This window comes from Dermochelys coriacea, chromosome 1 (assembly GCF_009764565.3).
Source record: "Dermochelys coriacea isolate rDerCor1 chromosome 1, rDerCor1.pri.v4, whole genome shotgun sequence".
Taxonomy (NCBI): domain Eukaryota; kingdom Metazoa; phylum Chordata; order Testudines; family Dermochelyidae; genus Dermochelys; species Dermochelys coriacea.
Genome location: NC_050068.2, coordinates 121,698,025 through 121,717,599, shown reverse-complemented (window position 1 = coordinate 121,717,599; position 19,575 = coordinate 121,698,025). Strand labels below are relative to the sequence as shown.

The 19,575-nt window shown below is 41.7% G+C and overlaps 1 protein-coding gene across 6 annotated transcripts in view; it reads right to left on the bottom strand.

Annotated features, from left to right (window-relative positions):
• Positions 1-19,575, bottom strand: part of GABRG3 (gamma-aminobutyric acid type A receptor subunit gamma3) — a 524,307-nt gene that overhangs the window by 411,393 nt on the left and 93,339 nt on the right. The window lies entirely within an intron of this gene.

Genomic DNA, 19,575 nt, shown 5'->3' with positions numbered 1-19,575 from the left:
ATTTCTCTGAGTAGTCCAGGAGAGGGCTGGACACTTTGGAAAGAGACAGTTCTGGGGAAATTCAGGATGGAAAGTGTGTTGGGGTCCTCTTGTCAGGTGTAACCAAAGGTGGTGGAAACCAGCGTGGGGTGGTTGTGGCAGCCTGCTGGGATCAGAAGCGCTGAACCAGGGCTGCACAACACAGAGATATTCAGGATACTGCACGCTTGTCTGCTGGCTTTTGGTGTCCAGGCAGTAAGCCACAACAGCAGAACATACAAGGCACCTAGAGTTACTGGGCAGGTGGTAAGAACTCCTTACTGGTCTGGATTACACCACAAAATGTGATAGTAAGTATTATCATGATTGTACATATTGGAAAACTGAGGAAATGACTTGCCCAAGGACAGGGAGCCAGCGTCAGAGCTAGGAATAGAGGTCAAGAACTCCAATTCCAAATCTAAGGCTAAATCACTGGACAACACCCTTAGCTTCAACTCTTTATTGCACTTTATTGCTCCATTTTCATGTGCATTCAAACATATCTATATTTGAGGACTTCAAAGGAATCGGATGATTTTTAAATAAATAAAATGGTAAAAGCTATGCATTATCATCTTTCAATCCTAAACTTTAAGTGCTTAAGTGGCCATTACTCTGCGTAAAGGAGTATAAGTAGGAACTACAGTCAGGATAAATACTGTTTTAAAGAACACTTAGTATTTCAAAACAAATCTACACATATATGCCCTGCATTTCTCAAGAGTTTTGCTCTCTTGTTTAGAATTAAGAGGATTTCATAAAAGCAGATGTATTACTGAGCAGCTCATCTTCCTGTTGCTTATCCCTCACCTGAAATAATAATCCGTTTTGTGATATCACAATAATCCATTAACTGTGATGGAACAAACAAAGGATTAGAAAATGGATAAAGAATAAAAAACAGATGACCTATGTGATAGCTAGTGTTTGAATGCAAATATAATTAGAAATAAAAAGAGAAAGACTGTGTGTGTATCATAATGTCTAAGAATTGATTTTCTAAGTTATCCCACTATAAGTTCTCTATCATGTTTCTCCCAGCAGTGAAAACATTTGAAGGAAACTCATTGCTGACTACAGTTGTATTTCTTCTCCCCTGTTCATTTCCAATTAATAAGAAAACTAATAGAGCCTTATGGACTTCTAAACTCATGGCAGGAAGGTTTGCTCCAAGATTGATTGGAGTTCTTTTCTAATATACATTATGGAATGGGGTGATCATTGTCTCAGTTGACTGTACAAACAAATTAAAAACTATGTTTGTGAGTTTATGCAAAGCACATTACCACATCAGCTGCTTTGGATGGCTTCAGCTGATACTGTTATTAAATGTCAATTTATTTCAGAGAGTCTTCTATCAATGGCTCCTCTCCCCCTTTCAAAAAAAAGTGTTCAGACATAATCAGAGCTGGAAAACTATGCACAGCAAACAGTTGAATGAATTTTACACCTTTTCCTGTTCTGAATTATGCATGCACAGACTGATTTTTGTAAATACATTTGCTAATTGTTAATAGAATTCAATGAACACTTTATGCAAATACATTTCAGCCTGTGGTTTCTTGGATTGCCTTACCTGCCTTTCAATATTCATGGGGTGGGAACATACCACTTACGTCACATGGTATTGTTTCTTTTTCATGACTGGATGAGAGACTATTATCAACATGAGCATGAACAGTGAATACTTACGTTTGCATGTTAGTATGGTAATTCACATGAAGAAGAGTCATTTGCCAGAATTCATGCAAACAAATGCTCATTTACACAAAGCTAATAAAAAAGGGGTGGGAACAGGTCAGTTCAAGGAACAATTAGCCAGGCACGATAATGTTACGGAATGGGGGGTGGGGATTGTTTTGTTTAGTTTTTTTTTTTTTTTTTTTTTTGCTATTTGCAAATATTCTAATCATAATAATGCTGGCCCTATTAATCCCCCATTTTAATCCTACAGAAGTGACTTGGAATGTTGCTATTGTCTTCAGTGGGAACAGGATCACTACTACTATTCACTTAAGTAATATAGAAAAGAATTTCTCTCTGTCCCCCTGTTGTAAGAGCCTATATCAGTATTAGTCATTTGCACTTACAGCACATTTCATCTGAGGATCCCAACAAGATGTTTTACAACTGTTAGGGCCTGCTCCTATCACAAGTCTGTGGCATCTGGGCAGTGACCTCAAATTGCTACCCTTATGAGATGGATAAGTATTATTTACAGAGCAGTAAACAGACTTGTAAATTGGTAAAAGTCCTTTGCTAAAACCTACAGAGAAGAAACAGCTCACTTAGCCAAGCCAAGGAACTCTATTCTGAGATGTACCCCAGAGAACTAGCTTAGCATTTTATTTCACTGAGCAGTAATGCAAGGAACCTACAAGCCTTTATCCTGTAAGATATTAGCTTAAGCAGTTAGGGTATGACATAAGTAAGTTAGCATAAGGCTTCGAGTCCTATAACCTTTAGTAGAAATAAATGGCTCAAAAGTTACCCAGAGTTTTGGGGAACTGAAAACACTTGCTTAAGAGGGGAGTATTTACATAATAATACCAGGCAACTGCAAGAATACTGAACTGAAACTAAGCTTGGATATTTTAGGATAAACCATTGGGAGATGCTTAACCACAAACATGTCTTGGCAATGAATCAAAGTATATGTTAATAGGTTAAATTCATTAATATACTAACCTATAGGATAAAAGGCAGTCCAATATTATTAGGGTGAGGAAGTTAGATATGGACAAGATAGGCTTGGCATTTGAATGAATATTCATGACAAGCCATAAGCCCTCTAATATGTCAGACCACCATAGATGGGTTGCCATCAACTGATCTGGACCATCAGACTCGTTTGGCATGCCAGGGAAAGAGCTGGATCTTTGTCTGTTAATACCAGATCCCCTAGAAAGAGTGCGAGTACTTGACCATATGTATGAGGAATGATGCAAGGTATCAGCCTAACTCTATTTTTGCTATCTATTTATATGGTTTGGAGCTTTTCTGTCTTGACTAATTGTGCAAATAAAAGTGGTTAAAGCTTTGCTTTGCCCTCAGTGAGAGTATCTCCATTGTGGACACCAGGATTCCAAGCTAGATATTGAAGTTCATAACCTTGATGCTGTTGTGCCTGATTCTGGGACTAGAATCCTACAATCCCCCAGCTATTTAAATCAGATGTAATTGGAAGTCAATATCCATCAATCATCACTAAAGACCCAGGCTTCAGAGATTTGCTGGAGGCAATAACAGGTGAAAAAAATGTTTGATCGTGAATAATTCCATAAAACTAAGTACACTACAGGCTCTCTCTCTTGTACTTATTTATGACCCAATATTAAAAAAAGGTTAGTAATTGTGAAGTTACTCTGTATGTGACCTAGGCTCCTTAATCACTGAAGTGCTTTCGAAACATTTAAGCAGTCTGTTTTACTAAAACTTCACAGAGTTAAAACAAATGTATATAATAAGTAAACCAATATTTTCATCTCTGAACTGATGACCTAAACTCCCTCATAGATTTCCCCCACAACTTTAATAATCACCACCCATCCATTAACCTCTTTCTAGAACACTCCCACACTAGCATTACCTTCTTGAACACCTTGATTAGTTTCAGCAATGGAACCCTCAGACAGCTATATACAAGAAACCCACAGATCGCCATATTTACCTTCACAGATACAGTGACCACCCCAAACACACCAAGAAATCTGTTATCTACAGCCAGGCACTCAGATACCACAGAATATGCTCGGAGGAGAAAATCTGGGATATACGCATTAAAACACTTAAAACTGCCTTCACCAAACAAGGATACTCCACCAGAGAAGTAGATTGCATCATGGTAGGGGTCACCCAAATACCCCAAGATAACCTGCTTTGATACATAAATAAAAACCCCTTCCAACTACACACCACTAGTTGTCACCTAGCATCCCTCACTGGAACCCATATGGGGTACCACTAAATATTTACAACTCATATTCGATGGGGACCACACTCTGAAAGAAATTGTTCCTGAACCCCCTCTTCTGGATCTTCAAACAACCCCCTAACCTCCCCAACTTCATTATCAGAAGAAAGTTCCCCACAGACCAGGATACACCAACTCAAAGTGGCACCAGACCCTGCCAGAACACCAGATGCAAAACCTGTAGACATGTTTCCACTGCTAAATGATCAACAACCCTCACAACACACCTTTCAAGATCCAGGGATCCTACACATGCATACCACAGCATATGGTGTTCCTCATCCAATGCACTAAATGCTCCAACAACCACATTTTGGGTGAAACAAGGCAATCACTATACTCTCAAATGAACTCACACAGAAAATAATAAATGATAAAAATACCATATTACTCATCTGTGAACACTTTTCACAGAGTGATCACTCTATACCTGACCTCTCAGTCCTCATTCTCAAACAAAATCTGCACAACGCCTTCAAAAGGTGAACATGGGACCTTAAATTCATAACTTTGCTAGATTCTAAAAATCATGGACTAAATAGAGACACTGGATTTATGGTTTATTACAAAAATCTATAAACCACTACATCCATCCCCAGACTCTCCCACCCTCTTTTCCCCACTATGACTGGAGAGGTGTTAACAGGCCACTTCACCTAGAATGATCCCTTGAAATAGTTGTTAACTACTTATTCTAAACAATTTGTTCTGCCTTGTATTTAGCTGTGACATTGAGTATATTTCCCAGACCTGAAGGAAGAGCTCAAAAACTTCTCACCCGCAGAAGTTGGTCCAATAAGAGATATTACCTCGTACACCTTGTCTTTCTAATATTATGGGACCAACATGGCTACAATTACACTGCATACAAGTAAAATAGTGATTCATGATATTAATATGTTGCATTTATATAGTACATTTTTATGATGATCTCAAAATGCTATACAAACAATTAGATCTCACAGCTTGCTTCTACTCTAGTAGTGATGACTAAAATAAGGCAGAGTGACTTGTCAAAAGTCTAACAGCTGATTAGTGAAAGAGTTGAAAATAAAATCCATCTGATCTGTTTTCAAGTTACCTACTCTAATCACTACTATTTATACTGTGGTAAAACCCAAATTGTCCAAGAAATAGTTCTGCACTAACACAGAGAAGACAGAGTCCTGCTCCAAAGAGCTTAGAAGAAAAACAAAAACAGACACTGCAAAAGGTTTGAGGTGATATAAGGGGATGTAGCCTTGTTATGATTATTAGTAAAATAAATCAGACTATTGTACTCATGTTAATTTATTATCCTACAATTCCCATTAAAGTGAATAAACTGGTCACAAGGTCTTTCAATTTCTCAGCGAGTTGTAGTCATGAAATGCACCAACAGAGACTAGCAGGATATTGCCTGTGTACATCAAGATGTTATTGCATGAATGATGAACCATAAAAATAATTTACAGAAGTGTGAATTTAATTGACCATGCTATCAGCCTCTCTTACAAGTGATTGTAGACAAACCTTAATGATTGAAATTAAAAGCCCGATTGTAACAATATTGTGATCACTCTGTTGTAATTCACTCTTGATTTTGTCTGGATGATTAGAATGGTAAGAATTAATACCTGAGGATGTTGTACACACATCTACCACTTACAAAAGAAAAGCAGAACTTTCACTATGGATCTCTGAAGAATTTGCTAGGGCAAGATAAAAGATTTATGAATAAAATAAAAGTCTTATCAGAACAGTATAAAAATAGAAAGAATACTGAATTTCTTGTAATATTTTTCCATATCTATTGTATTTAAAGATGCAGTAGTCTAGGATGTATTTTTATTTGTGTCCCTCATGTGCAATCCCAATTTTTACTTTATCTGTAACAATTTCATAAATTTTTCTTATTTCTTTAATGACAGATTTTACTACTTCCTTACTGTGTTACTGTCACTTTGTCCTCTACTATTTGTATTGTTGAAAATTGCAATAAAAATAATGAACTTGAAGATGATGAGACTTTCAGTTCTTAAGGAGGCACAAGACTGTATTTGACTCTCTGTATTGGCAAATCAACAACATAATACAGCTCACAACTAAACTGGTAGAGCATTTGAGAGAGCAGAGCAAATTGAAAAATTCCAGTTCTCTTATAAATCTTTTACTGCTCCTTGAAATGTGATCTGAATATCTTGTTGACAGTCACTGCAACTGGCATCAGTAGGAATTCATCAGCTAGATGCATTCTGAACATTTGTGGGTTTCAGGTGAAGAAAAGGAGAGTCCTCCACTTGTATTTTCATCTCTCAGCTCCCACTGCAAATCACAGCAGTTCCTTATGTACCATACTGTGCATTCTGAGGCCTTTCTGCACCTTGCACACTGAAAGACTTGCTCTTGGGTCATGTAGGGCAATTGCCCATATCATCTTAAGCAGCAGCACTACCTAAAGTGTGATTCACAGTATGAACACAACCATCCCTCATTCCTCCTCTCCGACAATTTATAAACCACAGAACTTGACTTGAGGCATGCAGCCTTTCAAAAAATGTTGCATTGGTCTTAGCAGTTATGGTAGTTTGCTAGCCAATTACCACTTCCCCACTGCTGCTAAATTAAACTTAAAAAAAATAATCCAGGAATGCAGAGTGAAAATTGTTCAAATTTTCTAGAGACTTTTCATATATCCTAATATGTATCAGTGAACCTATAAAAAGGACATATTGAGACTCAAGTATATTTGTGCCATGGTGCTGCTACACTTCTGCAGGTGCACTGCATACAGGTCTAATTACTCACAACTCTCACAAATTTATCATGAGAGATGCCATTTTTAAGTGAAATTAAGCCTCACTCATGATCTCGTGATAGAACTCTCAAATCACAGGATTTTTTTTCTATTGGCATGATTCTCATGAAGCTTCTCATTTTGCCCAAGTACTGCAGTCCTGTCAGGGTGTGCTTAATCTCCTCCTTCAACAGCAGCACTGGGAACCAGTACAGCAGCTTGGTGAACAGCACCAGCATCCTGCCCACCACAGCCACTTGGCTGTGGGTGGGTCTGTGCCTCCTCCCTTGGTCCGGCCTACGGAGCAGACTCCAGGCCCCACCACCACCACTGCCCCTGCTGGGCAGGAGGCTCTGCTGTGCTTAGTCAGCTTGGCCATGTCCCCCTGACCCCTGTGCATGCTGGGCCTTCCTCTGACCACACCCCAGACTGGGCCTGGCCCCACCCACCCCATCCTGAGCCCTAGCTCCTACCCCCCCAATCCAGATCAGGCCTGCCTCCTATGTCCCCCTCCCCAGGGCTTACCTCCTCCACCTCGATCCTACCCACCCCATGTTGGGGGCTAACCTCCCCAGGGCAAGGCCTACCCCTCCACACACACATTTAGGGGCCTAACCCCACTTCGTACCCCAGGGCCTAACCCCCTCTCCTCCAGCCTATTCCTCCCGCACACACACTATGAAACGAAGGTTTGCTTACACAAAATTTCACTATATTGCCTTTAGTTAAGGTGCCCCATGCCAACCAGAGCTTGGGCTCTGACAAATTAAAATGTAGCACCATTGATAAAAGAAAATCTGTCATTGTAAGCTTAAAATGAGATAGCTATGTGGTGAGAAGAGGTAGGGTTTTTAAAAAGTTTTTGTAAAGCATTTTCAGATGTAGTAATATTTTTATAAAGAGCTCTGGCCTGTTAGAAATTAAATACACCACTAATGAAGTTTATAAACCAACCGTCAATATATCTAGATTGGTTTATAGTTGAAAAAAATAGCAACTCATGATTTATATACCAAATCTCTTGATTTTTTAGAGTTTCATCTTTTGATTTATGAGACAGTGGGGTTGGCAACACTGAATTACTTGAAAGTTAAAATCTCATGACTGCACTGAAGTATGCAGACACAAATAGATAGCACATACTTTTGCCAGTGCTTTGTCCATTAGAATTGAGCCTTGCATATCTTCAGATTATATAATTATATCTATATATACACACACACACACACACACACATATCAGAGATGGGCTGCACCAGCCACGCCTTGGATTTGGTAAACTGTTGTAGTGTTTAGCCACTCCAATGACAGAACCAAAACAACTGAATGAGACCCAACCACTCCTTTCGCTCTCTCCCCCCACCCCTTCCATTCCTCAGGCATTTGAGCACCCACATCCACATGTGCAAATACATCCACTTGGTGACACAGCCACATGTGCAACCTCCTGTTCCTGAAGTCTTGTACCTTCTGGTAAGGGGAGGAAGAAAAGTAGCAACTACTTAGCCACTGATCCGAGAAGGGGGGCAGGGAGACGAAGGAGGAGCTAAGAGATGGGATGAAAGAGGAGAAACATATGGGTAAAGGATGGATGGAAAATGTGAGGCCTACCCTGAAAATGGAGGAGTTATTCTTATGCGCACACATATATACAGTAAACCCCAGAGGACACACCCAAAAGTAAAGGACATGGAATTCTCATTTCAGAAGAAATTTCCAAATTTCAGATAACCAGGGTTCAGCTGATCAGTATACTCCTATATAATTCATATATGCCAATAGCAAACACTAAATAATTTTGAAACACCTTGTTTTCACAAGTTCATAGCTTTCCGAAAAATTCCTTTTGGGCTGAACCATTTCAGATCTAATCTCCACCCAAAAGGTAATTTGCCCACCTGCCTTGACTGCTAGCTTCAACTACAGCCTATAAAAACCTCCCAAGTCCCCTTTTGTCTCCTAAATGAGAAATGGATTATACTCTGGTCCCTCACTACTGCTATACTCCCCAGCAAGGATCACAAGACAGGACAGGGGAAGAGTTTCCCACCTATTGTGAACTGCCCTAACCCCACCTTACTAGACATGCACATTTGGGGGGGCAATCAGCAATCTTTTCTAAACATGGAATTAGAAACGGACCTTAACCGAAATCCTGATACAAACATAACAAAATGTAGTGGGGAGACGTGTTCCAAAACTGAACTGGGATCCAGAGCTGACTACTGGAGTTGGCTTTTCTCTATAATAAGCTGAGCAAAAACTGCAAATCTGAAAGCCCTCATACTTTGATGTGTTTGAATTCTACATCTGAATTTTGTGCCACAGACCCATCTCTAGTTCTCAAATCTCATATCTTCCTGCTTGTTATAAGTTCATATCTGGCAGTGCGGTTGTTGCTGCTCCTGGCATTTGTCACAGAGAGCTTTAGCTTAATCTTTTGATAAAGCAACAGGACTTGAAACTACTGGAGGCAGTGCAGGCAGCTTTGAAGTAGCAATGGAAGACTGACCTTTAAAGATTTATATGAGATATATTTCCTAGAAGGGGGGGGGGAGAAAGCAGGAGTCTGGCTGCAGCCCTTTACTGTAGGTGAAAAACAGAAACACTCACTTTCTTTCAAATCCCTTTTTCTGGAGTGCATGATGAAAATATGCACAGGTGGCGAGTTATATGGGCCCGTGGGGCCCATGCTTCACCAGTATTCAGGAAGGTGGGACCAGCTCCACCAACGTTTGGGCTTACATTTTCAGAGCCATCCCATCCATAGGAGGGACTGGGGCAACCTCCCCAGGCTCTGAGCTTTGGGGGACCACACACTTCAGTGGGGACCTTGGGTCCAGGGTGGCCTGGGTGGTTAGCAGGGGGCCTGGCACTAGTAGCAGCGAGCAACCTGGCCCAAGCCCACTTCACCTCTTCCCCCAAGCCCCCCATCTCCTCCCATCCCTGCTCTGCCCTGCCCCCACTCCATCCCCTCACTTAAATCCCTCCCCACCTCTGCTCCATCCCTGCCCCCATTCTACCCCTTCCCCCAAGTCTCCACCCTGCCTCTTTCCAGCTTCTGCCCCTCCCCCAAGTGATGCCAGGAGTCAGTGGGGGTGGGATGGAGCTGAGTGGGGTGGGCTGGGTCTGGGTCACTCACTGCTGCTGGTGCCAGACCCCCTGCTAACCTCCCAGACTGCCCTGGACCCTGCATCCCCCTGAAACGCTGGGCCCACCAAAGCGCGTGGCCTGGGGCAGTTGCCCTGGTCTGGGATGGCTCTTCCTGGACCTGTTCTGGGCACCACCAAAAATTATACAAACCTGGCGCTCATGAAAATATGGTCTGGAGATAAACAAAGGCAAAGAACTTTACTTTTGTTTTAGTTAGGCACATTTACCAGAAATCCTAGGCAGATTCCTCAGCTAGAAAGGAAATGACAGAGATCCTATGGAGAAGAACACCTTCCCGATTCCCCATACCTCATTCTTCCTGAGGGGATCTGCTGTGGCAAAGGTACCTCTGAACAAGGCAGACACCACCATCCAATAGCTGGTGAAGAAGTGGATGCTTCTTCCCCAGAGGGCCAGTAATGAAGTGGTGTATGTCTTGCACAGGCAGGGCAGCGCAAACATCCCTCGAATGGGCGATCTGTGCGACGTTGCCGTGATAACTCACAGCTTTGACATGCCCAGATGCCACAGTAAGGAACATCACAGAGAGAGTGCTCCGCAGGATGCAGGCAAGAAGCAAATCACCAAGATGTCGCCACGTACCCGAGCGGCTCACTGGAAGGTGAATTTGGAAGAGACAGGAGACTGCTTCGCTCTGGACTTGTGCCTGCAATGCTATGCAATGACTGGAAAAGGGTATCGGCTGCCCCTGCATGTGATGCGAGGTACACCAGGAGCTGGGAGTCCTGGTGCCACAGGTGAAGAATACAGATCACACTATCATCACTCTAAAGTGTTAGAACCATGCTGGAGAGGACCCTGAAGGATGCCATCTGCTGCCAATACATGGAAAACCTGAAACGGAAGCCGGACCAGGGCAAGGTGTTCGAGGTGACGTGCAAGTGGGACGCCAGCAACCACTTCCTCCCTGGGGACAGCTTCACCCAATTTGCTGACTGGATGTTCATCCACAGGGCCTGGCTCAACTGCATCCCACTGAACAGAGCTGTCCACCACAGGAATCAGGACAAGTGATGCAGGAAGCGTGGCTATGTCAATGAGACACTCCCCCACGTCCTCTGTAGCTGCAAGCCCCATTCGAGACCTTGGCAGCTGCAACACAACGCCATCCAAGATCACCTTGGCCAGAGCCATCCGCCACCCAGGGGGAAGGTTGCTGTAAACTCCGCCATCCCCGGAACAGACAGCCAACTGTGACCAGACAGTCATCACCAATGAGGACCAGAAAAAGATCATCACGGTGGATGTCACAGTGCTGTTTCAGAACAGGACCCTGGCCTTCCACGATGCCCGAGCTCGAAAGGTAGAGAAATATGCCTCTCTGGTTGAAACCTTGACAGCTAAGAGTTACCAGGTCCAGACACACGCACTGATTGTCTGAGCCTTATGCACATGGGACCCCAGCAAAGAGCGAGTGCTGAGAGAATGCGGAATCGATCAACGCTATGCTTGGCTGATGTGGCAACTCATGGTGTCGGACGCCATTCAGGTGGTTGAGGGACATCTCCACAGAACACATCATTGGACATCGGCAATACCTGGAGGGATGAGCTAGAGTGCCAATGAGAAGCGCAGTCAGGAAAGTAACAAATACTTTCCTCATGAATTGTATTTTCTAAATGGACAACAAACCTAATTCTCAATTACTGAGGGACAATCTCCACTCATGGATATATTTTGCTTTCCACAACCAAATCTCCTTATAAACTTTTCATGAGTGATGTACCCGAGTATTCGGATTCGAATATCTAAACTGTATTGTTAAATCTATTCACCTAAATTTGGATTATTGTTGATTATGTACTTTGTCATAATTTTTAAAAACTAATTTTATATTTGTAGATAATCTAAGCACTATACCCAGATGTACAGATACTTTTCCCAACCTATGCAGCTTTAACAACATTTTAAAATCTGTTTTTATCTGTTAAAAATTAGAGTGAAATTCTATTGTTAGATAGATAAGTGGACAATAGTATTTGTAAACAGAGGGGCATGTTGATTTGGCGATTAGGGTGCAGCCATAGATTTTCTGTGTTATCCTGAGTAAAGTAATTTATGGAGCTGGATGGAAATTTGTGTATATAATTTTCAAAGTTTTCCTTAGAATTTTATTTGGGATTTGGCAACTGAAATGTAAGTGTTTGAGGTTTAAATCTCTAGTAGGCTGAGCAAAATGCTGGCAAGAAACAAAGTTTTCAGGTTCCGCTTTTCAGTTGATAAAAAAAAATCCAAAAAAAAAAAAATCATTTAAGCAAATAGCCATTTCCCATTGAAAAAGCATGTTGACAGAAATTTTTGATCATTTCTAGTCATTTAGCAGAATCTGTTTCCCTATCTGTATAATGACATGGATAACAGTATTTGCTATGGCTCCTGGTGAGACAGGGCTAACTATTAAAGTTTGAAAAGCATGGAGATTCTCAGGTAGAAAATACTAAAGAAGGGCAAAATATTTTATTATTGTTAATTTAAAAACTGTCAACCCTGAGATAGGTTCATAAATATTTTAAACCAGAAGTAACTTTAAGATCCACAGGATTAAGAGGTTTCCCAGGTCTGTATAGTTCAACTTGAATAGTTGGCAGTATTACTGTACACACGTCTTAACAGCCTTCAGTTTAGCATTACCTGAATAAATCTTGTGGCACCTTAGAGACTAACAACATTTGAACATAAGCTTTTGAGCTACAGCTCAGTGCATCCGATGAAGTGAGCTGTAGCTCACAAAAGCTTATGCTCAAATAAATTTGTTAGTCTAAGATGCCACAAGTCCTCCTTTTCTTTTTGCGAATACAGACCAACATGGCTGCTACTCTGAAACCTGAATAAATCTTGTTTTCCAATGCACTGGGACATGCTATCCATTGAAAAAAAACCAAAACACGGATTACATTTTCCAATGTAAACAAACCTTTTCATCTGTAACTACAGCCTTGTTTCAGATTTATTTATTTTTTTGGGGTCATGCTTGACTAATATTTAGCAATATACCCAACCTCCCTGCCCAAATTATTGGTAACATTCAGCAATACCACATGACAGAAACAAGGAATACAAAATGTCAGTCACATGGGCCTTAAACCAAACTAACAGAATATCTGTATTGCTAAGGCCTCAGTCCTGCAAATGCTTATAAATGCATGAAGCCATTAGGCCCACTCATTTGCTTAAAGTCAAATATGTGCATGATTGTTTGCAGGACTGTTGCACAAGCCTGACTTTTCTCCAGTTTCTCCCTTCTCCCCAATTGCAGAGGCCAATTTATATTTATATATTAATTAGACTGGGTGATCAGCAAGGGATTTCTTTTTTTAAATGGGCTTGTTTGTTTTTGTTTCTCTCTGAGGTATAATTAAGGTTTGTTGTTTTCTTTTTAATTAAATTCTACTTGCTTCCTCTGTTACCTTTATCAGTAATGTTAAGCTTGGTTTCCCTAAGTTTGGTGGAAAAAACGTGAGGGCTTCCATGCACATTTACTACAAAACCTTAACTGAAGAAGCACGGCTGCTTGAATCTTTAGCAAAAATGTCCTTCACCCATAATGTTAGCTAGCTATTAACATTAAGTAAGTGTGAACAGAACAAAACAAAAACAATGGCCCAGCTCCTCAGCAGGTATAAATCAATGTAGCATCACTCACCATCTTTCACGGATATATGCCAGTTTAAACCAGCTGAAGATCTGATCCAGAGAATTTTGAATAGTTGACTAGAAATCCCCTCCTCACCCATTTACTTAAACTTTCAAACTCCTGGTTCTTTTGATGCAATTTTTCCATTAGTTTTTCAGTTACCATAGAGTCTTTCAGAGCAGATAAAACCTGAATTTCTAATGTGAAAAACAAAGCCACCCCACACCAGGCCTTCTTTATAAATCATAAAGAAGAAAAAATAAAAAGACACTGGCCCCATATTTATTTTTGATTTTGCAGGTCATCTTTAACATTGCTGGATGGTTTCCTAAGTGGGATATTATTCTGTTACTCCTAACTTACTCTAGAGGTTATTCATCTCAATGACCCATAATTATTGCAGGATGAAATGATAAAAGAGAGATGCCAGAAAGTGCCTTTAGTTTTCTTCAGGAAGGCTCCAGAATTCAGTTATTACTATGGTAACATTAATTTATTCCCTAGCATTTCCTTTCTCCTTTCCTCTCTTACTCACAGCATCAGAAGGTGAAATTTTATAGCAACCTCTTCACAAGCTCAAGCTTTGGATTTGAAAGTCTTAGCCTAATGCTTGATTACCATCATGCAGCTGTACAAATTATCAGGCACGAAATAGCAATTCATTCTCAAACTGGTGTTAAAAAAACAAAACAAAACCAGAAATGTTTCTGGAGAACAGCCTACTAGATTGTACACAGAAATTTTAGGAGATTACAAATACATTGAGCCTGCTGGGACATTATTCAAGTACTTTTATTGCATTGGGCAGATACAGATATGCAAAAATGTCACTTTGTACTCTAGACATTATGAGAGGATGAGGATAGACTTTAAAATATGCCTAGAAGTTTAACCATAACAAGTGTCCAAGTACAAAGGATAGTGGGTTGGGGTTGGGTGGGGGGCGGGGAAGGAGTAAGGCTCATGAACTGAGGGATTTCTGAAGCAGCACTTTGGAGTTTTCATCATGCAATTCCCATTAACATAAATAGGATGTATTTGATTAGACCAACACACTCTATTGCAAAATATAGAACTAGAGTGGCATAGGCAACAGAGTGCCAACCTTTCCCATAGATGATGCTTGTCAAACTATTTAATTATTGAAGCAATGCTTTCCAAGGCTTTTACAAAGCCTTAATGCTGATATATACACTTCTCAAAGTCTGAGTGAACTGAAGGGACTTGGTGAACCAATGTGTATCAGTAATCAAACATGACTGCCGCCATTTCTGCTCTGGTACCCATGAGTGGCCTTCTTGGGAGATGGAAGTCAGACTTTGCCCGAGAATGAACAGTGTCCCCCACACCATCTGCTAACCCACAAATTCTCCCCCCACCCACCCTGCCTTTGCACATATGCCACAGGGAAGACAGGCAAGATGGGTAAATTGTTGCATGTCTGAATTTAATAACAATTCAAGATTGTCAAACAACATGTTCAAATGGAATTATTTAATCAGAGATGATCAGAGTTTAAACACAACACTATACAGAATACAGAAAGAACAGATACATTACCACCCCTGCAGTAAGGAATAGAGCTGGCCTCTCTCTCTCTCTCCTCTGTAACTAGTGGGATTCTGTCAGTCTGCACTCCCCAACTAGTGTTGCCAGGCGTCCAGTTTTCAACCAGGCCATTAAAAGTCTAGTTGGCAGCGCAGCGGGGCCTGGGGCTAAGGCAGGCTCCGTGCAGCTCCTAGAAGTGGCCTCCAGGTCTTTATGGCTCCTAGGCACATGGGCAGCCAGGGAGGCTCTGTGTGCTGCCTCTGCCCTGAGTGCCAGCTCTGCAGCTCCCATTGGCTAGGGAGCATGACCAATGGGAACTGCGGAGGCAGGGTGGGGGCATGCCTGTGGATGCAAGGGTAGCACACAGAGCCTCCCTGGCCACCTATGCACCTAGGGCTGCAGGGACATGGTGACCATGGTAAGCACCGGCTGGACCCTGCGCTCCCTCCCACACACCAACACCCTACCCCAGTCAGGAGTCCCCTCCTGCACCCAAACTCCATCCTGGAGCCCACACCTCCCTAACACCCTGCCCTGAGCCCCTCCTGCACCCCAAACACCTCATTTGTAGCCCCACCCAGAACATATCCCCAGCCCAGAGCCCATACCCCTACCCTGCACCCCAATCTCCTTCCCCAGACCAAAGCAGTCTCCCGCACGCCAAACCCTTCATCTCCGGCCCCACTCCAGAGCCCACACCCCCATCTGGAGCCCTCATTCCCCCTTCTGCACCCCAGCCCGGTAAAAGTGAGTGATGGAGGGAAAGGGGAATGGAGCGAGGAGGGGCAGGGCCTTGGAGAAGGAGCAGGGAAGGGGCAGGGCCTCAGGGAAGAGGCGGGGTAGGGGGAGAAGCATAGATGTTTGATTTTGTGTGATTAGAAAGTTGGAAATCCTGTCCCCAAACTGTCTAGCCCTCTGTCTTTCCTAGAGTGTGAGAAAAAAAACAACTCTTTAAGGGAAAATTGCTTTCCCATGATTAATTTTACTGTGTTCTATTTTTGACATTTTCATTTTACCTAATTAATATGGAATTTCTTTTATGGTATCTTTAGATTACCTGGTCAATAAGGTAAAGGGAATTCTAATCCAGTCATTATCATGGACAGATGTGAAACTGGCAGTTCTTAATTAGTTAAGTCATTTTTTCAATGGATCCTTATTTCATCCATTACAGATAACATCTGCAATAACAAATTCCTCATATCAATCACAGAACATAATTAGATCAGAGGCACCTCTTATCACCCACTCTTATTTATACCATATTTCTGTAGACACTTTTTTTTAATATTAGTTTTCCCTAGACATCTATATTGCCACAAACATGGAGTCACCAGCAATAATGATGTATAGCTCAATAGTTGATCACATGAAGTTCTTGAATACAGGTCAAGAATCAAACACTTTAGGCCTTAAAACTCAAACACACTCTTTGCTAATATCACAAAGATGCTGGGAAAACAGTTAATCTGCAAATGAATTTAACATACAAGGAGAAGAGAACAAAAAAAAAAAGTGGTGAATATTTACTAACAAAGTCAATGCCAGGGGAGTGTGCCAGGCATGACAGAGACAAGCCAAATGTGTGGGGGTTAAAAAGAGAGGAGACACTATACATGCCCTGTGCCTCCTGGAAGGGGGCAGGCTAGAGTCAAACAAGTCAGTGCTAGTGGATGTTTATTAGTATTCTCTCTATTATGGCAATGTCTAAAAATGTCATTCAAGGATCAGGAGCCCATTGTGTTAGGCACTATACAGAGAAGAGGAGGCAATCCCTGACACAGGGATTTTACAATCTAGGTGTCAGGCAGGGTGTATCAGATGGGCAAAATACATAGGACGACTTGGAAGGGCAAGGTAGCAAAATGGAGAGTCACCCAAAAACTCATGCTGGGGCTATTGGATCCAGTGACCTTCACACCCCCATCATGAGCGTAAAGCAGAGCTCAGGATTTATCTGGGATAGGAGCTGGTGTGACAGCTACAGTGCGGCTGCACAGACATCCCACAAGCAGCCTGCAGACTAGGAATAAAATCTGCCCTCCCCAAATCTATTTCATGCCCTGCCCCAACCCTAGTTACTTTGTGCAAACAGGATAATAATTTCCTTTGTAAGGCTTCTACAAAGGATATTACCTGGTGACAGACTGTTTGTCCTCCCATGCTATTTATGTATTTGCTATTTACCAGCCAATACATGTGGCCATAAACCATCCTAGGCAGTATTGGGTCCATAGAAAAGAGGAGGATAATCAATTTTTAAGTCTGAATTAACCCCCTCTAAAACAATTTTTTTTATAGCTAGCCTTTAATCTTTTATAGCAAGCCTTTAACTCAGGGGTTCTCAAACTAGGGGTCAGGAGGTTATTACTTGGGGGGGGTCATGAGCTGTCAGCCTCCCACCTCAAACTCCGCTTTGCCTCCAGCATTTATAATGCTGTTAAATATATAAAAAAAGTGTTTTTAATTAGGGTGGTGGCACTCAGAGGCTTGCTGTGTGAAAGGGGTCACCAGTACTATAGTTTGAGAACCACTGCTTTAACTGTATCCTGGTACCTATGAGAAACTGTTCATTCTTTGGTGGTTTTTCCACTATGAAAAATACACATTTTATATAGTTATTTCTAATGAATATAGACATTTGCCCAAATTGGGTTCACTTTTAAACGTGTTTTTTTCTGATGGACAGTATTGTGACACCAAGATCAGCTTTAGAGGGGGGAAAAGCAAATCAAACATTCCTAGATTCCCAAGGGCAAATTGTAAAATGAGTTTTTCAGCAATATTTCCTTGTTCCTAATTTCACTCCATATCTGAGTCTGCATTTCCCCCCCTTGTTATATTTTTACACTATGTAGTTTTGTTTGTTTGCTAATATAGATAAACTGTAGGCAGCAGCTACCCCCAAAGAAATAAAACAGTCAGGGAGACACACTCATGTACAGTAGCTTTTTTGGTGCTGGTTTCAGAGTAACAACCGTGTTTGTCTGTATTCGCAAAAAGAAAAAGGGAGTACTTGTGGCACCGTAGAGATTAACAAGTTTATTTGAGCATAAGCTTTCGTGAGCTACAGCTCACTTCATCGGATGCATTCAGTGGAAAGTACAGTGGGGAGATTTTTATACACAGAACATGAAACAATGGGTGTTACCATACACACTGTAAGGAGAGTGATCACCTAAGATAAGCTATTACCAGCAGGAAGAGGGTGGGGGGAGGAAGAAAACCATTAGCAGTGATAATCAAAGTGGGCCATTTCCAGCAGTTGACAAGAATGTCTGAGGAACGGTGCGGGGTTAAATAGTTTTACTTTGTGCAATGACCCATCCACTCCCAGTCTCTATTCAAGCCCAAGTTAATTGTATCCACTTTGCAAATTAATTCCAATTCAGCAGTGCCGCTGATTTAAGGTATACATTGTCCCCAAATGTGAAATAGTTATGGGTGAGGACAAAGAAAACAAAGGCCACTAGCCATCACCTTCAGCCCCCAACTAAAACCTCTCCAACGCATCATCAAGGATTTACAATCTATCCTGAAGGACAACCCATCACTCTCACAGATCTTGGGAGACAGTCCAGTCCTTGCTTACAGACAGCCCCCAACCTGAAGCAAATATTCACCAGCAACCACACACCAGAACCACTCACCCAGGAACCTATCCTGGCAACAAAGCCCGTTGCCAACTCTGTCCACACATCTATTCAGGGGACACTACCATAGGGCCTAATCACATCAGCCACACTATCAGAGGCTCGTTCCCCTCCCCCCTCCCGCTGCTGGTGATGGCTTATCTTAAGTGATCACTCTCCTTACTGTGTGTATGGTAACACCCATTGTTTCATGTTCTCTGTGTATATAAATCTCCCCACTGTACTTTCCACTGAACGCATCCGATGAAGTGAGCTGTAGCTCATGAAAGCTTATGCTCAAATAAATTTGTTAGTCTAAGGTGCCACAAGTACTCTTTTTTTTGTGGTGCTGATATACTTGGCTTCCAGAAAGAAGTGCATCACAGATGCCTACATATAGTTTTCAAGGCATAAAAACAGAAAGAACTAGAAAAAACCCACCTGTGTGTGTGTGTGTGTGTGTGTGTGTGTGTGTGTGTGTGTGTGTGTGTGTGTGTCACACACACACACAAGGTTGAATGAACATTGTTTACAAGACTGTATGAATATGCCACCTAGGTCACACTTCTATTGTCTAACTGTAGTATTTTTTCTGCTTTTGATAGTTTTATTTCTGCTCTGGCTGCTGATAGGCATGCAGCTTGGAGGAGCCAGGTAGATAATGTAGGGACATAAGGTTGGGTTCTCACTCTTACTTCCTTATGTGGGTGCCTAATCTTAGGTGAAGATGGCCCTTGATAATTCAGCATGAAAGGCTGGAGTTAATGCAGAGCTTATGTTGAAATATCAAGCACAAAGCTAATGGAATTCCAAAAAAA